Here is a 6,428-nt window from a genome sequence, read left to right as displayed (position 1 = left end):
TGGCCCTCCTCTGGACTCTTTCTAACAGCTCCATGTCTCTCCTGTACTGGGGCCCCCAGAGCTGGATGCAGTACTCCAGATGGGGTCTCACCAGAGCGGAGTAGAGGGGCAGGATCACCTCCCTCGACCTGCTGGTCACACTTGTTTTGATGCAGTCCAGGACACGGCTGGCTTTCTGGGCTGGAAGCATACATTGCTAGCTCATGTTGAGCTTCTTATCAATCAACATCCCAAGTTGTTCTCTGCAGGGCTGCTCTCAACCCCTTCATCCCCCAGCCTGTATTGATTCTTGGTAGTTGCCCCAACCCATGTGCAGGACCTTGCACTTTGCCTTGTTGAACCTCATGAGGTTCACAGGGGCCCATTCTCAGCTTGTTCAGCTTCCTCTGGATGGCATTCCATCCCTCAGGCATGTTAACCACACCACTCAGCTTGATGTTATCTGCAAACTTGTTGAGGATGCACTTAATCCCACTGTCTGTGTCATTGGTGTAGATGTTAAACAGTATGGGTCCCAATACGGACCGCTGAGGGACATCTCTCACCACTGATCTCTACCTGGACATTGAGCAGTTGACTACTACCCTCTGGATGCAACCATCCAACCAATTTCTCATCCACCAGACAGTCTATAAGTCAAATCCATATCTCTCCAATTTAGAGAGAAGGATGTTGTGGGGGACCACATCAAAGGCCTTACCGAAGTCGAAATAGATGGCATCTGTATATCTTTTCCTACTCACTGATATAGTCACTCCATCATAGAAGGCCACTAGGCTGGTCAGGCAAGACTTGCCCTTGGTGAAGCCATACTGGCTGTCTCAAATCACCTCCCTGTCATTCATGTGCCTTGGCATAGCTTCTAGGAGGATCTGTTCCATGATTTTCCCAGGCACATAGATGAGGCTCACAGATCAGTAGTTCCCAGAGTCTTCCTGGGATTTAGATCATGTTAAGCCCACAGCTTCTTTCCCAGCCTCCTTTAAATTTTGCCCTAGAAGCTCCTGTCTACTTTTTTTCTGCCACAGACACCCAGCAGGTCCATGTCTCCTGATTCCTCCTCACTGTTGGCTAGCAGAAGTGTCTGACACTGGATGATATGTTCTACCTCACAGCTGGCAGGTACGTTCTGGTTCAGTTGTTCCCTGATGGGCTCTGGTTCTGCCAGATGCCTGAGTAACAGACTCCTACCTTCAGCAGGAGCCCCAGGGTGAGGCATTGGCTCCCTCCACCGGCAACACCATCCCACACCAAAACTGGCATGGTTATCTTGTGGACAGGTTTTATTTACAATGTCATTGGAAAACCTTGTTACGGACTGAGCACATATCCCATTAGAGCAAAAATCTGTCCTTTGGGAATATTCATGCCATGTGACACTTGGGGCAATTGTTTGTATCAGGAGAGGGACACTTTCATAATACCATGGTGATCACCACAATGTTGCAATCTTTTGCTTCCCCTTTATAAAACAGCTATTTTACCATATCCGTATTTTTGTCATGAATAGTGGTGGTCTTTGTCTTTAAAAAAAATTCAAGTGCTGAAAGTATGTCTTGTAGACACATCCAGAACTGTCAGCTTTTTGTTTTGCACACCTCATCATTTCAAGCATATTGGTTGGTCCAGATAGCTTTTCAGATGCCAGATAATGAAACACTGCACTATACTAGAATCACTTCTGCAGGCACTTCTTATACACACAACACCCATAAACCTACCAAAGCACCCATCAGTCACTATAATATCACCTTAGTTGAAAAGGTTCTGCTGGTCTGTGTCAAAATGTTTAACCTAAGATAATGGAAAATGACAATTTTTTTGTTGTTTAATGAGATAATCTAATTGTCTCCTCTGGTTTTAAACTTTATGAAAAAATATTTCAATGCTAATTATTTGCCAATAATTTCTGAAATTCCAGTAGAGTCTTATCATCCTGTGTTGAAGTGTTATCTCAGGGGAGTATCTGCATAGTATACATACATTAGCTCAGTTTATATCACAATATTGAATACTTACCTAAATATCTAATTATTTAAATCCTCAAAAATCAAGAAATCCAAATTTACCCCAGTGTCACAGGTAGTTGAATCAGATGTGATACATGTGAATGTATTTGTGTGCACACGCACTGAAATTTACTTTCCAGTATAAAACTCCAGTTAATGCAGAACTGTAAACAACAGCATGTGATTGATGAGAACCATGATTCGCAGTGTCCTCTTCCAACTACATTTTTCACTTAAATTAGGTCTACATGTTGTTATATATTTATTATTTTTGCATTACATACATTCTGTAAAATCCCTCCTGGGACCAGGTCATTATTTTTTATATCTGCTGTATTTTTCCAAAGAAAATTGTGCATTGTTCCAGGTGGTTTTTGTACAACAAATTTTTCACACACAAGCTGATCTAGAACTCAGTATAGCAGAAAAGTATTTGCAAGTAGTAACAAATTATTTCACTAGATTTTTATTGGGCTATTTTCAAATATAAATGAATGCATTCTGTTCACAAAAATAAGAGCTTTTCCAAATATTATTATTAGATAATAATGGAAGTGCTCAAATTAGCATTTTGAAATTTTCTTATTGTTTCAATAATGTTGTCCCTTCTTTAAACATCTCAATATTAGTCTCAAAGAGTAAGCTCTCCAATTTTAAAATATAGGTTGTCAAAAGAGGGAACAAAACCAAGCCCATGCAAGTTGTGTGTCCAAATATGTTATTCTAATGACACAGAAACAAAATCACAGTTAAAAGACTGTAAGCCAACCATAAGCTAAAATGTACGGAACAAAACACAGCCATCATTCTTTAACAAATACAAAGGTTTCATTTAACCATTGCACCAATGGAAATTGACCGCTAATCTTCTTTAAAAAAAAGAGTCAAACCATGAGACAATCCCAAGTTTACCAAATAAGGGAGGCTAACATTCACTTAATTGTTTCATTTTGTGATTTCCTGACAAACTGTAAAAGCTATTTATGGCTTCAGAGTCACAAGCAAAGACAGAGCTCAGGTCTTTCTCCAAAAAATACAATAACATGAGCATCTTTTGCAGTAACAGGACTTGTGGCACTTACTTCAGCAGAGCTGGCATTTCATTCATCAGCGGGGAAGGGTGCGCATGCGTACACACACACAAAAACACACACGCATACACTAGTTAGTACATTAGAGCAGAGCAACACATTTTTAAGTTATCTGCCCTTTACAAAGTTAACCCACAGATTAAAAAAAGGCTTGAATTTTCCATTTTTTGTTGTTGAAAGATCATTTTTCTTTTAGTGAGCACTTAATAGGTTCCATAAAGTAATGAAAATAAAGAAAAATCTATTCAGCTTTACAAATCAGATATATATGACTGGATTTAAAATGAATGTTTTAAGTGAGCTGGGAATCACATGCTTTACTTCTCTCTTAAAATTACCCACAGGGTAATGGACTAAGAAAAAAGGAAAAAAAATACATTTTTATTCAAAACAGCTCTAGCATTGAAATGTTCAATAACTTCATAACAAAACACTGCAGTAAGTGGATAACAATGACTCTTCTTAACTGTAAACTGCTGATAGTTCTAAGGAACAACCTCTTACTCTATAGTTTCTCAAATTGTTTTTGATCAAATAATATCAACTTCATGGCCTTGTCAGCATGCTAAAACAAACAAAAACAAAACAAAAAAGTCCTAACACACACACACACCAAAAAAAACAACTCCCAAAAAACCTAAACCAGTTTTTGAATAAAATGAGACAGCTGAGAAAATGTATCTGTATAATTTGGGAAACCACCATTATTAGACTACATTCCTTTCATTCTTAAACATCCAAATCTTCACTTGCTAAAACTCACTGATAATAAAAAATCTATCCCATTATATAATTAGATTTATTTGTGTGGATATTAAAATAAACTATGTTCTGAAATTAAGAGTTAAAATACCTCCTCTTGTTTTCCATACATATTTGCCTGTATAAATATACTTCATCATTTTACAAATTACAGTATTTATATTAAAGCTTTCGGTCAGCAAATCATTACAGCTTAACACAAACAAATAATTCCTGTGTTTTGGTTCTGTCTTTAAATCATTTTTGGAGATAACAAAAATCAGCCAGAATGAGTGACTGCAAATAATATAAACAACATATTTATTGAGAAAAATAAACTGAAAATGCTGCTTGTCTGTTAGATTACTCCATGAAGTATAGACAATGGCTAGAAAAAAATTATGTCAAATACATATTACAAATGACTTCTTTAAGGGTAACTGGGACTATGTCAATGTTAAATAGGAACATTTTGGATGTATAATTCAATAGACTAAATTTCTTTGCTGCTAATATGATAAAAAATGGATGCTATTAAAAAAGATTATATCCCCTTTTTAAATACACCTTATCACATTGATGCTTTTTCATATATATACATATATATATATGTATGTATATGTATGTATTTATTCAAACCTAAGAAAGGACCGTGGTCCTTTCTGTGAAGAGATCCCCATAGTGAAAGAGAGCGCAAAAGTTTTTCTTCAGTTCTAACATTTTAATTCCTTTTGGAGCCCCGGCAAAATATAGATTGTTGTGGTCAAAAATCTCCTGGGGCCATCTGTGCAAATGGTGGCGCACATCATTACCCTGAATGGAAGTGACAGTGCAAATACTAAAAGTGCATTGAGATGCAATCTCTAACAGCTGAACTTCTTCAAAGTTGGGTAGAGGACAGGAGACAGCATCCTTTTGAGCAATTTAACATTACCGATGCCCTGTTCCTGTATGGCTTTGAATATGTACAAGGGGTGACAGAGGTCTTCTTTCTCCACGGACGGTAACATTCCTCTGTTACAGTAAATGCATTCATTTTCTGCTATCACCTAAGTGCTTCATTTCTCCTTTTGGCTACATATTGAAATATTTTTGGATGCTGGCTGGACCCATGAAAACCTCATTGTTTGTTACTCTGGTTCCTCAACACAGAACTCAAGTGTCAGGCTTGGAGAGAGCCATTTCTGCAACGGGGCAAGACATTTAGTCCTTTTTATTCTTCTTTTCCACTAAATGGAATTTAAGGCTGTGGCTTTTGCCAGGACTCAGCTTGTAGCTGTCAGATCTGAGAAAGATGATTCAATGCAGATTATATTTGTGATCAGTTGTGCTCTAACTTGAAGGGCTTTTCCATTCTCCATGGAAGGTCAGGTTCCTAGTTCCTTCTCAGATCTGGCCTGCAAGAAGTCACAAAGACGAATCTGATATGCAAGAAGTTAAGTGATGTGCCTCCAGCTATAGAAATTCCTTCAAGCCTGAAGGTGCTGTTGAAAAGAAAAGAAGACAAGGACAAAGTTATTGAAATGCTACTTTAAATAGACAATGTTAACAGCAAACAAAACAAAATTTTGAATGATCTTTCCATCTTTCATGTAAGCAAGAGTTCAAAGAATCGTGATATTTTGAAACTTGAACTTTATTATTAATATTATCCTTGGTTTTCTTCTGGAGCAAATGTGTTTAACTTCAGTGATGTCTTTGGAATCACATTATATTATACCACTGAGAAACTGATCATTACTATCCTAGGTCTCAGAGTACATGATGATACTGAAATTATGATTTTTTAAATTTTTTTTAATTATTCTTTTTCAGAATAAATATTCTTTTTCTTAAAAAAAAATATATTATTCTTGTTCAGAAGATTACCCCACCTAACATAACAATTCAGCTTAACAATATGCCTTAGGACACAAAACGAAACAAGAACTCCTGAGAATTTAAAAATAAAGAGCTATACATCAAGCATTTGAAAAAATGTCTATGGGTTCAAGTCTAATTTAACCTGAGAATCTGGATTCTAATCTCTGTTCTAAAATTAAATAGAAAATCAATTCAGCAGAAGTTTCTCGCCTGACAGGTAAGTTTCCAAATCAATAAAACACTATATAAAATTTTGATATGGATGTTTCATATTCCCTTTTGTGAAACTGCTTTAATTTGTATAAAACACTAAAATAGTCTTAGAGTCAGTGAAAGAGAGTAACGCTCCAATCTAGCGTTGTGGTTCACTGTCTCACTGAATTTCCTTACTTTATTTATTGGACAAGATAAAGCAGGATCAAAAGAGAGACCTTGGCATACTTACCTTACCTAGTTGGTAGCTAGGGCACTAACTTGTGTTAAATGATTAAATTCACACCTCCTGAGGAAAAGAACAAGAACTTCCTCTTCCAGTGTTGGTGATTTACACCCAGAGCTACATACTGCAAGGGGGAGGAATATTACTTCTTTGCCGTTAGTTTTATGAACTATTCACATTTCCTCTTATTTCACATTGGCTGGAATGCTTTAATTTGATAAAAATCATCAAGGGATAGGACAGAATTTCACTTTGGCAGGAAAAAAAAAAAAAAGAATGTGAGGT

At 36.8% G+C, this 6,428-nt stretch overlaps 1 protein-coding gene across 8 annotated transcripts in view; it reads right to left on the bottom strand.

The window, feature by feature from the left end:
* Window positions 1–235: 235 nt before the first annotated feature.
* The window catches only part of PRR16 (proline rich 16), a 168,626-nt gene continuing 162,433 nt past the window's right edge, over window positions 236–6,428 (bottom strand). For 5 of the 8 annotated variants that reach the window (XR_012833161.1, XR_012833165.1, XR_012833164.1 and 2 more), the window contains one exon: window positions 236–5,325. The gene's annotated coding sequence lies outside the window, so the exon portion shown is untranslated. Of the gene's footprint in view, window positions 5,326–5,677; window positions 6,268–6,428 lie in introns of those variants that run through there. The other 3 variants (XR_012833162.1, XM_075741055.1, XM_075741056.1) reach the window with 2 other exon arrangements.

Source organism: Balearica regulorum, chromosome Z, assembly GCF_011004875.1.
Source record: "Balearica regulorum gibbericeps isolate bBalReg1 chromosome Z, bBalReg1.pri, whole genome shotgun sequence".
Classification (NCBI taxonomy): domain Eukaryota; kingdom Metazoa; phylum Chordata; class Aves; order Gruiformes; family Gruidae; genus Balearica; species Balearica regulorum.
This window is presented reverse-complemented; position numbering and strand designations above follow the sequence as displayed.